This window comes from Lepisosteus oculatus, unplaced genomic scaffold (genome assembly GCF_040954835.1).
Source record: "Lepisosteus oculatus isolate fLepOcu1 unplaced genomic scaffold, fLepOcu1.hap2 HAP2_SCAFFOLD_67, whole genome shotgun sequence".
Lineage (NCBI taxonomy): Eukaryota > Metazoa > Chordata > Actinopteri > Semionotiformes > Lepisosteidae > Lepisosteus > Lepisosteus oculatus.
The window spans coordinates 649,967-664,252 of record NW_027168224.1 but is presented as its reverse complement, the minus strand read 5'-3'; the positions used below and the strand labels follow the sequence as shown (position 1 = coordinate 664,252).

Here is a 14,286-nt window from a genome sequence, read left to right as displayed (position 1 = left end):
TAGTCAATTCTGGAGCTGCTATTCCTCCCTGACCATGTATATCCTGCTGTTGTGGGATATATACATCTATATGTGTCTGAGAGTTTAAAGTCTTGAACTAAGTTTTGCAGGGCCAGTGAGCTGGAATCCAATTTTATCGGCGAGCTAGACTGCCTGTCTGTGTGCTCTAAGATACAATTAAAATCCCCTCCCACTATCACGTCTGTGCTGCATAACAATAGGGGGGAGAGTGCCTTGAGTAGCTCCACCCTTCCTCCTACGTCAGTAGGGCAATACACATTGATTAGCCGCAGGTTAACGGTCCCCCATTCCACATCCACACACAGCAACCTGCCATCTATGACCCTCTGAATACTTTTCAATTTGAATGCCCATCCTTTGAAAAGAATGGCCACGCCAGAGGCTCTGTTGTTATTGTCCCCTGACCAAACAGAAGGCCCTTTATCCCACCTATCTTCAAAACTTTTATACCTCTCTTGATAGGCTAAAGCACACTCCTGCAACATCAACACATCTCCCTCTCTCTGCTGGAGGTAATCAAAGACAGACTGGCATTTAACTCTGTCGTTGATACCTCTTGTGTTAAGAGAAATTATGTTAAGAGCCATATTACATAAGAAAGTGGAACCAGTCTTTACAAAACACATTTCTCTTCGGTCTCACCTGTTACCTTTTTCTTTTTCTTTTTCTTCTTACCAATTTCCTGCCAGCCATCCTCTGAATGAGCCTTCATCAGGGTGGCAGCAGTAAAGGCGTTCACAGAGTCCATTTCAAGGAAGGGGGTAGAGGGAGGGGTGGAGAGGTTCCAGCTGTCCCCATCGCCATGCTCTCCTTCCTCCTCGCTCGGGGAGAAAACAGAGTCATTTTTTCTTTTCCTCAAGTCCAGCTCCTGGGAGCACTGAGGGGAAAGGGGTGCAGCCGATGCACCAGTCTCCTCTTCCCCCTCACCCACCAGCTGCTGCAGATCCTCCGTGATGGACTGGATGGAGGAGAGGAGGGCATCTGTAGCACTTGCAGAGTCTGAGAAAAGCAGCTCCGCTGAATCCTGGGTATCCTCGCTGGACCCGCTCCACCGGGGGGCCCCACACTGGCCCTCGTTCTGAGGAGCAGGAGTGGGGGAGGGGTCCTCGCTGTTCTCGGGGGTTTTCAAACCCTCGTGCTTGTCTGGTGCAGTCTGCGGTTGTGGGGGCGTAGTGGATTTCTCTTCCACCAGCCCCGGAGCCACAGCAGGACTGATCCTGGCTGGAGGCTGAGAGTCTTTGTCCAACAAGGGTTCTTTGTTTGACTTGTTGTTTGCTTTGGATTTTCGGGCCGGTTTGGCTGAAACAAGCACTGCCTCATCCTTTCTCATTTTGAGTTTATTGGCGTAGGCGTGAGGGCAGTTCTTAAAAACGTGTCCTTCCGAGCCACATAAATTGCACTTTGGCAGCATTGAACAGTCAGAGGCTAAATGTCCCTGTTTGCCACAGGTCTTGCAGCATTTCACAGTGCAGGACGATGCCAGGTGTCCCACAGCACCACAGCGCCGACACACCTTTGGTTGTCCCACATAAAACACATAGCCATTGCAGGCGCCCAGCCGGATTGTAGAGGGCAGGTGCCTTAAGCCTCCATTTACGCTGTCCGGTAGCAAGCGAACCTCGAATTTCCTTGCTCCTGTTTTTATACCATCAACATCTCTAACCTCAGTTCCATGGTGGACGGTGCAGTACTGGTTAAGCCAGGTGTGAATGTCCTCCGTCTTTGCCAGTTCCGAGAACATAACAACATGCACCGTTTTCCTCTCTCTCTGTGTCAGAGGCTGCAAGTTGATCTTCTCAAGTGCAGGAACTTTGCCTCTTTTTGCCTCAAACACATCCACGCATTGTTCAAACAGAGGATAGGTAGCAAATACAACCTCAAATGCTTTCTGACCTGGGAGAGCGAAGATGAAATCCAAGTGCCGAGGTTCAAAGCCAAGTTCCTTCTGTAACACTTTTCTGCTGAACTGCATACGATCCATGAAGAGGTCATCCAAGAGCTCAAAACGTACAGCATTCTTACGGGATCCAAAGGTTGCCATTTCAAAAACCGCAAATCGAACACTGCTTCCAACAAAAGAAAAACAATCCAACTACTCCACCTACAGGCTGATCAAGGTATCTCCCCTGCCAGGTAAGTATGAGTTAAACAGGCCCCTGCAAGCGGCCCGCACCCACAGCACAAATCGCGCAGCCTAGGCCACCTCCTCGCCCCGCACGCCACCGCCTCCTGCTGGGCCCACTCTTTCACACACTCACACGCCACACTAACACTCAAAAGTGTGGGCAAAACGAGAAAACGAGCGCGCCGTTTCCTACACATCTGCAGTCGCCGTTGCGCATTCGCAGCATGTCCCGGGATGCAATTCGGCCTCATTTGCATAACTCCAGACCGGCAGATCGCCACGCAAGCTCGCGACGTGCGCCTGCCACACACCGAACAAACCTTTTCAGCAATTTCCAAAAAACGGGCCTGCTCGCCTGCCCACAAGGCTCCGTCTCTTACCTGCTCTCCAGAGCCTGCTGCCTTCTGTGCTTTTCTCTCGGCACCGCTGCAGTGCACACAACTCCTGCAGCGGGAGGGGGGGAGAAAGTTCCCGCGCTCCGCCGCAGGGAAGGCTCGCTCCGTGCGCACACGTCCTTTCGATGCCAGTCCAACAAGTGCTCCGCATTAGCTGCGTCGGGGCTCCGGCGTGTCGCACCTCACCTCACCTCGCACTGCCCCCTCCTTGAATGTCTGCCGCTGGGCATGCCCCGCTCTCCTCCGCCTTATCTTATCGCGTGTGAGCACCGACAATGGCCACAATGCCGGGGAATGGCACCTGTAAAGTGTTAATTGGGGCACAGGAACAGCCCGTCTCGTCTCGGGGGGGCCGGCTTCAGAGACAATACAGCAAACACAGCGGGGCGGGGGAAGAAGACGACACCACACATGCGGGTACATTCAGCTCCGGCGGGAACGAGACATTTGTCGGTCTTTTCAAGTGCCGAGAGCCGAGCAATCCTTCACTTGTATCGTTTCTCCCCGGTGACTAGATCTGGCCCTGCGACTCTCGACTGGGCTCACCCCCGGGGCAGCCCAGCAGGTGTGAGCCTGGCCGGCACCCGGATGGGAGATTCCACCCCGGAAAAGCTCCGGTTGCTGCTGCTCCTGCAAGAGGTGTGACTGGGACCAGTAGGGAGCGCTCACCCTGCGGGCTGTGTGGCTCTCTTACGCCCCAGCCTCCTGATGGCGACACTCTGCTGCACAAACAGGCGCCGTCCTTCGGGGGAGGCGTCAAACCGAGGTCCCGACCCTCCTTGGCCATTAGGAAACCCCAGGGCGTCTCTCAAAAAGAGACGCCGGGGGTGTCCCTCTGGTGTTAGTGCTCCCCTTTACCCATCAGTCGGGGTCTCCTCCTAATCCCCGTCTCACCTGTAACAATCAATGACGAGGCCCCCCTGTCCGTGAGATTTAGTACTCGCGCAAGAGACCGGGGGCAGAGCGCGAACGCGGTCCCCCGCCCCCCACAAAGTGCGCGCTCCGGGTTCCCTCTCGGGGCCCTGCAACACAGCGGAAGGGCAGCGAGAAGGAGCCTCTTGCTCTGACGCCGCAAGGCCACAAGAGGGCGGAGGCGCCGCGCGCCCGGCCGACGTGTTGGACCGGTGCGCTTTACGTGCTGAAATAAACACGCGAAAGCCCCGAAATGTTTCCAGAGTGCTGTGCACTGGAGGTTTTTGTCTGGTGAAGACTTGCCTGGTGCTCCTCCGTGCAGATTGTTTGTCCTCCTCCAGTGCGGGACGAGTCAACACAAGGGAGCGCATTCGCCAACATCCAGGCACGCAATGCGATTTGGAAAGCAGCTCCTTTCCAAAGAGTTGCACACGAACGATCCTTCAGTCCCGCTCGGGGGGCACGGAACCCCCGCCACACACAGCTTCAAGTAGCGAGTCAGGCGCCGGGGCTTTCGCTTACGGCCACACCACCCTGAACACGCCCGATCTCGTCTGATCTCGGAAGCTAAGCAGCGTCGGGCCTGGTTAGTACTTGGATGGGAGACTGCCTGGGGATACCAGGTGCTGTAAGCTTTTGCTCTCCCGGCCAGCAGGGGTCGCCGTTGGTGCCGTAGGCTTTGGGAGGAAAACCTGCAGGATGGAAAGGTGATCTATAGCCTCATCTCTAGAGATGTTTTGTTGCTGTGGCATGTGTGTGACCCATATTCAAAAAAAAAAACCCGTCTGTAAAACGAATATCGAAGCTGCCTCTAAATCTGCAAATGAAGATGAGTCGATAAACCACTCGTTTTTCGTATAACTAGACATATATTCATTTGTTACCGATTTCATTCATTGAGCACGGATACAGTAGAGGTACAGCCATTCACTGTTTGACATGTCTGCACTGGTACAGAACCGAGCAATCAGAAAACGGGTGAAACTGTCTTTAGACTCAGCATACAGTACCGAGGCCCCCCATGACCAAATAAAGGCTAACCTCGATAATCAGCCTAAAGAACGCAGACTACAGCAAAACGACTGACTTTGAAAAGGGAATGAACGTCCGGAAGGAGTAGTGGAACTAGCTTGAGATGCTTCTCCGGACCCCTAACTAAAAGCCAGCGAGAACCAGCAGCGGCGTCCACTCCTGTCGAACCGGGATCCTTCCGCAGCCACGCAGCTCGTGGTGTCCTAACCCTCCCGTATCTGATTTTGGACCAAGCACATCAGGGGAGAGCGCGAACGCAGTCCCCCACTACCAGAAATTATGCAGTCGAGATTCCCACATTTGGGGAATTCGCAGGGGTCAGCACAGCCGGAGTGCAATGGCCGAGCCTCGCCCTGGGTGAACCGATTCCGATTTTTAAGAACTTTATTTTCTTTTCACAAAAAAATACAGGAAATCACAAATCAGAAAGCTTTACATTAATATACATATTTAAAACAGTATATTTGATCACATCTCATTACATTTTGACACGGAACCAGTTACATAGCAACAATTTCTTTTTTTCTGGTGCAAATCACATTCTTTACTTAAACATGATAATGTTTTTCACAGTTTCTTGAGATACTGTCCAATGCCCTCTATTTCCCACAGATTTTCTGCTTCCTCCCTCCCTTCTCTCCACAGATCTCTGAGGTAATAGTTCTCTCGGGTGATGAACAGGGCCAGGCTACCTGCTGCCTTGACTGGGACCTCGATGCCTTTGAACAGCCCCATGTTCCTCACTCTCCACAGGGCGTCTTTCCCACTGTTCACCACGGCCCAGATCCTGTCAAACACGTCAGGAGGAAGCTTGACAGGAGAGATGCCGTATATGATGAAAGCAGCGGTCAGGGTAAATTGGGGCGAGAGAGCCTGCAACCAATCTTCAAACTGTGCCCAGAAGGCCTTAGCAAAAAAGCAGGACCACAGGAGGTGGGTCACAGTCTCCTCCTCGCCGCAGCCCACCCTAACGCAGCGAGGGCTGGGGGTGAGGCCCCTACGGTACAAGAAAGTTCGTACCGGTAAGCACTGGTGGACGACACTCCAGGCTAAATCTCTGTGAATGTTGCACAGAAATTTAGAGGATGTGTGTTTCCACACCTTCCTTGTTTGGGCTGATGTTAAAATGCCCACAGGGGTCTGCCTATTGTTCTGGGGTGCTACGAAATCTTCCAGTTTTTGGACGCTGACATCTCGGAGGGGAATATGGCCAATTGGGTGAGATCTTAGAAAACTTTTAACTGTCCCATAAATTGCAGGGCATGTGTCAGAGAGTGGGACGTCCAGCTTGGGTCTGACACCCCACACTCTGAACACCTCCCTACCTACCCAGAGCCTGGAAAAATAAGTCCAGGTACGCGCTGCAGGTGCTGTTGCAAAGCCTCTCAGCACAGAGGCCAGGAAAATGCACAGCAGCTTCGTAGCAATATCTGGGACAGACTTCCCCCCTGAGGGTAGCGGCCTGTACATTATTTCCCTTCTGAGTCTTTCCTGCTTCCCACCCCATAGAAATTGAAACATCAATCTCCTCAGCACCGCCGCAACACGGTGTGGGATTGGGAAGGTAGAAGCCAGAAAATTCAAGACAGGCAAGAGCTCGGCTTTGATGACCAGCACCTTCCCTGTCATGGTGAGGTCTCGGTCCTTCCATTGCATCAGTTTTTTGTTTAAGATTGGCAATTTGTTCTGCCAATTTACTGTTCCCATCTCTTCTCCAAAATACACCCCCAGGACCTTAATTCTCTTCTCTTGCAGCCTGAGATCATGTCCTTCTTTTGGCTCCCTCCAGTTCTGATAAAAAATCTCACTCTTAGATGTGTTAATTTTTGCGGAGGAAGCCAAAGAGAACCGATCACAGCACTGCAGAGCTCTGCTAATTGAGGCATTGTCAGAGAGGAGCAGGGTGACGTCATCCATGTATAGAGATGTCTTTACCTCTCCTCCCCCACTTCCAGGCACTGGTATCCCATTAATGGCCTGATCCTGGCGCAAGGCACAGGCTAAGGGCTCCATAGCCAAAACGAATAACAAGGGGGATAATGGGCAGCCCTGCCTCACCCCTGAACAGACTTCAAAGGTGCGTGATCTATTGCCATTAACCATGACTCTGCTGTTGCTACCTGTGTACAGCAGGTTAATCCACTTTCTCATGATGGGGCCAAACTTCATGTGCTCAAGTACCGATGTTAAGTACTGCCGGTTTAGGCGGTCAAAGGCCTTTTCTAGGTCTACACCTAAAATGCACAGAGGGAGGGAGCGATCCTCAGAGTACAGACAGACATCCCTCAACAAGGCCAGGTTGTCGCTCATCAGGCGTCCTGCTATCCCACAAGTCTGTTCTTTCCCTACCAGTGAGGCCACTACATTTTGTAGGCGCAGGAAAAGGGCTTTGGACAGGATCTTAGTGTCCACGCCTAACAGGCTGAGGGGTCTCCAGTTCTTTATGTCATTTTTTGCTCCTTTCTTAAACAAGAGAGAGATAGTGCCTTCTCTTAAGGAGTCAGGCAGCAATTCTGTCTTGTAGCTTTCCTCGAATAGGAGCAGTAGCGGATCCTGAAGCAGATCCCAAAAGGTGCAATAAAATTCTTTAGGGAGCCCGTCAGCACCCGGAGTTTTCCCCTTCTGTAAGCTCTCCATAGCCTGTCTCAGCTCTTCTACTGTCAAATCCCTCTCAAGTACTTCCCTATCTTCTTCACTCAAAATGTTTTCTAGCTTTGAGGTAAAAAAATGAATATCTTCATCCTTTACCTCTGTAGAGCTGTACAGTCTTGAGTAGAAGGCCTCGGTGCAGGAGAGGATAGCACTCGGCTCTGTTCTCTCTCGTCCCTCCTCATCAACTACACTTTCCATGACAGTCTTGGAGCCTACCACTTTCCTGAAAAAGAAGCGAGTACACTTCTCATTTTCTTCCAAGAACTGCACTCTGCTTCTTAACAGCACTCCTCGACTACTTTCTTCGGCTATGCTCCGGATGTCCTTTTTTAAAAGGGCGATATCCTCGAGCACATCGAAGCCACTGTGCAGCATCGTGTAGAGACGCTGCAGCTGCCTCTGTTTCCTGGCTAGCACTCCTCTCCGTCTGGCAGCAGCCTTCCTTCCCTCAGCCATGAAAAAGGCCTTTGTCCTCACCTTCACCTCCTCCCACCACTCTCCTACTGACCCGTACAGACACTGCAAGGACAGCCACTGTGATAGTTTCTCCTTGTAGCGGGATACTACCCCCTCGTTCTCTAGCAGCTTTGTGTTGAGTTTCCAGAGGCCTGGGCCAAAGACAGTCCCGCCCTGGAGTTCCACTCTACACCCTAAAGCCTGATGATCTGAGAAGAAGACAGGCTGAAGAGTGACCCCAACAACTTTCACTCTCTCTGAGACAAAGCAATAGTCAATTCTGGAGCTGCTATTCCTCCCTGACCATGTATATCCTGCTGTTGTGGGATATATACATCTATATGTGTCTGAGAGTTTAAAGTCTTGAACTAAGTTTTGCAGGGCCAGTGAGCTGGAATCCAATTTTATCGGCGAGCTAGACTGCCTGTCTGTGTGCTCTAAGATACAATTAAAATCCCCTCCCACTATCACGTCTGTGCTGCATAACAATAGGGGGGAGAGTGCCTTGAGTAGCTCCACCCTTCCTCCCACGTCAGTAGGGCAATACACATTGATTAGCCGCAGGTTAACGGTCCCCCATTCCACATCCACACACAGCAACCTGCCATCTATGACCCTCTGAATACTTTTCAATTTGAATGCCCATCCTTTGAAAAGAATGGCCACGCCAGAGGCTCTGTTGTTATTGTCCCCTGACCAAACAGAAGGCCCTTTATCCCACCTATCTTCAAAACTTTTATACCTCTCTTGATAGGCTAAAGCACACTCCTGCAACATCAACACATCTCCCTCTCTCTGCTGGAGGTAATCAAAGACAGACTGGCATTTAACTCTGTCATTGATACCTCTTGTGTTAAGAGAAATTATGTTAAGAGCCATATTACATAAGAAAGTGGAACCAGTCTTTACAAAACACATTTCTCTTCGGTCTCACCTGTTACCTTTTTCTTTTTCTTTTTCTTCTTACCAATTTCCTGCCAGCCATCCTCTGAATGAGCCTTCATCAGGGTGGCAGCAGTAAAAGCGTTCACAGAGTCCATTTCAAGGAAGGGGGTAGAGGGAGGGGTGGAGAGGTTCCAGCTGTCCCCATCGCCATGCTCTCCTTCCTCCTCGCTCGGGGAGAAAACAGAGTCATTTTTTCTTTTCCTCAAGTCCAGCTCCTGGGAGCACTGAGGGGAAAGGGGTGCAGCCGATGCACCAGTCTCCTCTTCCCCCTCACCCACCAGCTGCTGCAGATCCTCCGTGATGGACTGGATGGAGGAGAGGAGGGCATCTGTAGCACTTGCAGAGTCTGAGAAAAGCAGCTCCGCTGAATCCTGGGTATCCTCGCTGGACCCGCTCCACCGGGGGGCCCCACACTGGCCCTCGTTCTGAGGAGCAGGAGTGGGGGAGGAGTCCTCGCTGTTCTCGGGGGTTTTCAAACCCTCGTGCTTGTCTGGTGCAGTCTGCGCTTGTGGGGGCGTAGTGGATTTCTCTTCCACCAGCCCCGGAGCCACAGCAGGACTGATCCTGGCTGGAGGCTGAGAGTCTTTGTCCAACAAGGGTTCTTTGTTTGACTTGTTGTTTGCTTTGGATTTTCGGGCCGGTTTGGCTGAAACAAGCACTGCCTCATCCTTTCTCATTTTGAGTTTATTGGCGTAGGCGTGAGGGCAGTTCTTAAAAACGTGTCCTTCCGAGCCACATAAATTGCACTTTGGCAGCATTGAACAGTCAGAGGCTAAATGTCCCTGTTTGCCACAGGTCTTGCAGCATTTCACAGTGCAGGACGATGCCAGGTGTCCCACAGCACCACAGCGCCGACACACCTTTGGTTGTCCCACATAAAACACATAGCCATTGCAGGCGCCCAGCCGGATTGTAGAGGGCAGGTGCCTTAAGCCTCCATTTACGCTGTCCGGTAGCAAGCGAACCTCGAATTTCCTTGCTCCTGTTTTTATACCATCAACATCTCTAACCTCAGTTCCATGGTGGACGGTGCAGTACTGGTTAAGCCAGGTGTGAATGTCCTCCGTCTTTGCCAGTTCCGAGAACATAACAACATGCACCGTTTTCCTCTCTCTCTGTGTCAGAGGCTGCAAGTTGATCTTCTCAAGTGCAGGAACTTTGCCTCTTTTTGCCTCAAACACATCCACGCATTGTTCAAACAGAGGATAGGTAGCAAATACAACCTCAAATGCTTTCTGACCTGGGAGAGCGAAGATGAAATCCAAGTGCCGAGGTTCAAAGCCAAGTTCCTTCTGTAACACTTTTCTGCTGAACTGCATACGATCCATGAAGAGGTCATCCAAGAGCTCAAAACGTACAGCATTCTTACGGGATCCAAAGGTTGCCATTTCAAAAACCACAAATCGAACACTGCTTCCAACAAAAGAAAAACAATCCAACTACTCCACCTACAGGCTGATCAAGGTATCTCCCCTGCCAGGTAAGTATGAGTTAAACAGGCCCCTGCAAGCGGCCCGCACCCACAGCACAAATCGCGCAGCCTAGGCCACCTCCTCGCCCCGCACGCCACCGCCTCCTGCTGGGCCCACTCTTTCACACACTCACACGCCACACTAACACTCAAAAGTGTGGGCAAAACGAGAAAACGAGCGCGCCGTTTCCTACACATCTGCAGTCGCCGTTGCGCATTCGCAGCATGTCCCGGGATGCAATTCGGCCTCATTTGCATAACTCCAGACCGGCAGATCGCCACGCAAGCTCGCGACGTGCGCCTGCCACACACCGAACAAACCTTTTCAGCAATTTCCAAAAAACGGGCCTGCTCGCCTGCCCACAAGGCTCCGTCTCTTACCTGCTCTCCAGAGCCTGCTGCCTTCTGTCCTTTTCTCTCGGCACCGCTGCAGTGCACACAACTCCTGCAGCGGGAGGGGGGGAGAAAGTTCCCGCGCTCCGCCGCAGTGAAGGCTCGCTCCGTGCGCACACGTCCTTTCGATGCCAGTCCAACAAGTGCTCCGCATTAGCTGCGTCGGGGCTCCGGTGTGTCGCACCTCACCTCACCTCGCACTGCCCCCTCCTTGAACGTCTGCCGCTGGGCATGCCCCGCTCTCCTCCGCCTTATCTTATCGTGTGTGAGCACCGACAATGGCCACAATGCTGGGGAATGGCACCTGTAAAGTGTTAATTGGGGCACAGGAACAGCCCGTCTCGTCTCGGGGGGGCCGGCTTCAGAGACAATACAGCAAACACAGCGGGGCGGGGGAAGAAGACGACACCACACATGCGGGTACATTCAGCTCCGGCGGGAACGAGACATTTGTCGGTCTTTTCAAGTGCCGAGAGCCGAGCAATCCTTCACTTGTATCGTTTCTCCCCGGTGACTAGATCTGGCCCTGCGACTCTCGACTGGGCTCACCCCCGGGGCAGCCCAGCAGGTGTGAGCCTGGCCGGCACCCGGATGGGAGATTCCCCCCCGGAAAAGCTCCGGTTGCTGCTGCTCCTGCAAGAGGTGTGACTGGGACCAGTAGGGAGCGCTCACCCTGCGGGCTGTGTGGCTCTTTTACGCCCCAGCCTCCTGATGGCGACACTCTGCTGCACAAACAGGCGCCGTCCTTCGGGGGAGGCGTCAAACCGAGGTCCCGACCCTCCTTGGCCATTAGGAAACCCCAGGGCGTCTCTCAAAAAGAGACGCCGGGGGTGTCCCTCTGGTGTTAGTGCTCCCCTTTACCCATCAGTCGGGGTCTCCTCCTAATCCCCGTCTCACCTGTAACAATCAATGACGAGGCCCCCCTGTCCGTGAGATTTAGTACTCGCGCAAGAGACCGGGGGCAGAGCGCGAACGCGGTCCCCCGCCCCCCACAAAGTGCGCGCTCCGGGTTCCCTCTCGGGGCCCTGCAACACAGCGGAAGGGCAGCGAGAAGGAGCCTCTTGCTCTGACGCCGCAAGGCCACAAGAGGGCGGAGGCGCCGCACGCCCGGCCGACGTGTTGGACCGGTGCGCTTTACGTGCTGAAATAAACACGCGAAAGCCCCGAAATGTTTCCAGAGTGCTATGCACTGGAGGTTTTTGTCTGGTGAAGACTTGCCTGGTGCTCCTCCGTGCAGATTGTTTGTCCTCCTCCAGTGCGGGACGAGCCAACACAAGGGAGCGCATTCGCCAACATCCAGGCACGCAATGCGATTTGGAAAGCAGCTCCTTTCCAAAGAGTTGCACACGAACAATCCTTCAGTCCCGCTCGGGGGGCACGGAACCCCCGCCACACACAGTTTCAAGTAGCGAGTCAGGCGCTGGGGCTTTCGCTTACGGCCACACCACCCTGAACATACCCCGATCTCGTCTGATCTCGGAAGCTAAGCAGTGTCGGGCCTGGTTAGTACTTGGATGGGACAGCACAGCCGGAGTGCAATGGCCAAGGCTCGCCCTGGGTGAACCGATTTCGATTTTTAAGAACTTTATTTTCTTTTCACAATAAAATACAGGACATCACAAATCAGAAAGCTTTACATTAATATACATACTTAAAACAGTATATATGATCACATCTCATTACATTTTGACACGGTAACAGTTACATAGTAACAATTTCTTTTTTTCTGGTGCAAATCACATTCTTTACTTAAACATGATAATGTTTTTCACAGTCTCTTGAGATATTGACCTATGCTCTCTATTTCCCACAGATTTTCTGCTTCCTCCCTCCCTTCTCTCCACAGATCTCTGAGGTAATAGTTCTCTTGGGTGATGAACAGGGCCAGGCTACCTGCTGCCTTGACTGGGATCTCGATGCCTTTGAACAGCCCCATGTTCCTCTCTCTCCACAGGGCGTCTTTCCCACTGTTCACCACGGCCCAGATCCTGTCAAACACGTCAGGAGGAAGTTTGACAGGAGAGATGCCGTATATGACGAAAGCAGCGGTCAGGGTAAATTGGGGCGAGAGAGCCAGCAACCAATCTTCAAACTGAGCCCAGAAGGCCTTAGCAAAAAAACAGGACCACAGGAGATGGGTCACAGTCTCCTCCTCGCCGCAGCCCACCCTAACGCAGCGAGGGCTGGGGGTGAGGCCCCTACGGTACAAGAAAGTTCGTACCGGTAAGCACTGGTGGAAGACACTCCAGGCTAAATCTCTGTTAATGTTGCACAGAAATTTAGAGGATGTGTGTTTCCACACCTTCCTTGTTTGGGCTGATGTTAAAATGCCCACAGGGGTCTGCCTATTATTCTTGGGTGCAACGAAATCTTCCAGTTTTTGGACGCTGACATCTCGGAGGGGAATATGGGAATACCCATTTCATTACTGCGAAAATAATTTACTTCGTACACTGTGCAGAGTGCTGTATACTCCTAGTGTTAGATGTGTTTTCGACGTTATATATGCATTTATTAATGTTTATTTCACAGTGTCGTGCACCTTTTCATTGCTCTGGCTTTCAGAGCCTCCGCACGGCAAACGACTCGACATCAGGAAGCACATTGAAGTGAAAGCAGGGAGCGCTGCGACATGCACTGTGCAGATTCCGCCACACTAAGAGGTGAGTGGGTCTGTTCGATGCACAAAGAACGCTTTGATAAGCGTCAAAGGCAAATCATTCCGAGTTGGGCGTTTGTGTTTTCCGTTCAGACGCGAAATGCTGAAATGATCTCTCGGCTCCTCGGTTGTCATTTCTGCTCCGTAAAGGAATCACAGCACGAGTCGGCTTCCAGCACGGTGGGTCGGGACACGATGCCGGGGGTCGGAGAGAGCGATGTCTTCCTCGTTAGTATAGGACCTGTCACCTGTCCCCACCTGTCACGCGGGAGACCGGGGTACATCAGGACGCGCATTGAAGTGAAAGCAGGATGCGCTGCGACATGCACTGTGCAGATCCCGCCACACTAAGAGGTGAGTGGGTCTGTTCGATCACAGCGCTAGGCGAATCCCCAATCCCCTTTTGTGCGTGGCAACAGAAGAAGTCTGGTCTGTTTCCGCCCGGTTTCGATCCGGGGACCTTTCGCGTGTGAGGCGAACGTGATAACCACTACACTACGGAAACTGTGGTCAGATGTGCCCAGCGGCCCAGCGCTGAGCTTCGCCAATGCGATTCAGCTGCTTCCAGTGCCTTTATTGGGGTGCGCTGATGGACCGTGCTCTCTCTCCAGAGACCAGCACGCCTGTCATGGACGGAGCAGGAAAGACGGCGCCACATTCTACAGCCCTCTCCACGCAATCGACGAAATCGGGCTACTGAAGTGGAGAAAATCGCCTCTCCAGAAAGTGCAAATATCATCTTGGAGAGTATAAATCCTATTGCCGAAGGTCAGCCCTGTCTACCAGAGTGACCCTCCCACCTCCTGCAGCGATGGTCAGCTCGTCTCACACGCGAGAAGTTTCGGCTGGAAACAAGCGCCCCCTCTTCTCGCACGTTTTGCACGTTGAGTAGTTTTAATGCGGCTCCTTCGTACACAGTGCTGATCTTTTGGAAAGCAGGAGGCAAAATTGACACGTTCCCATACCGGGAGTCGAACCCGGGCCGCCTGGGTGAAAACCAGGAATCCTAACCGCTAGACCATATGGGAGTGCACAACCCTGCTGTTCCGGGCATCATGCAAGCAAACTACATAAATATGAGAAAACACGCAAGAGAGTTGTCACTCAGAGTGTCGAAGGGTCGATGTATACTGGGGCTCAGTTGAAATGCAACGTCAGGACTTTCCCGAATTATGTCACACGAAGAGAGCACAGCCTTTTCCGCCCTGCCACGTGTGTATCGGTA

General features: G+C 52.5%; 3 non-coding genes and 1 pseudogene across 3 annotated transcripts; 1 reads left to right on the top strand and 3 right to left on the bottom strand.

Moving 5' to 3' along the window:
- Positions 1-3,969: 3,969 nt before the first annotated feature.
- On the top strand, positions 3,970-4,088 carry LOC138233419 (5S ribosomal RNA). Its single transcript, XR_011187530.1, has one exon. It is a non-coding gene; the product is annotated as a 5S ribosomal RNA (ribosomal RNA).
- Positions 4,089-4,724: 636 nt separating this feature from the next.
- On the bottom strand, positions 4,725-4,861 carry LOC138233443 (U1 spliceosomal RNA; annotated as a pseudogene).
- Positions 4,862-13,493: 8,632 nt separating this feature from the next.
- On the bottom strand, positions 13,494-13,566 carry trnav-cac (transfer RNA valine (anticodon CAC)). The gene has a single exon. It is a non-coding gene; the product is annotated as a tRNA-Val (tRNA).
- Positions 13,567-14,017: 451 nt separating this feature from the next.
- trnae-uuc (transfer RNA glutamic acid (anticodon UUC)) lies at positions 14,018-14,089 on the bottom strand. Its single transcript has one exon. It is a non-coding gene; the product is annotated as a tRNA-Glu (tRNA).
- Positions 14,090-14,286: the final 197 nt, after the last annotated feature.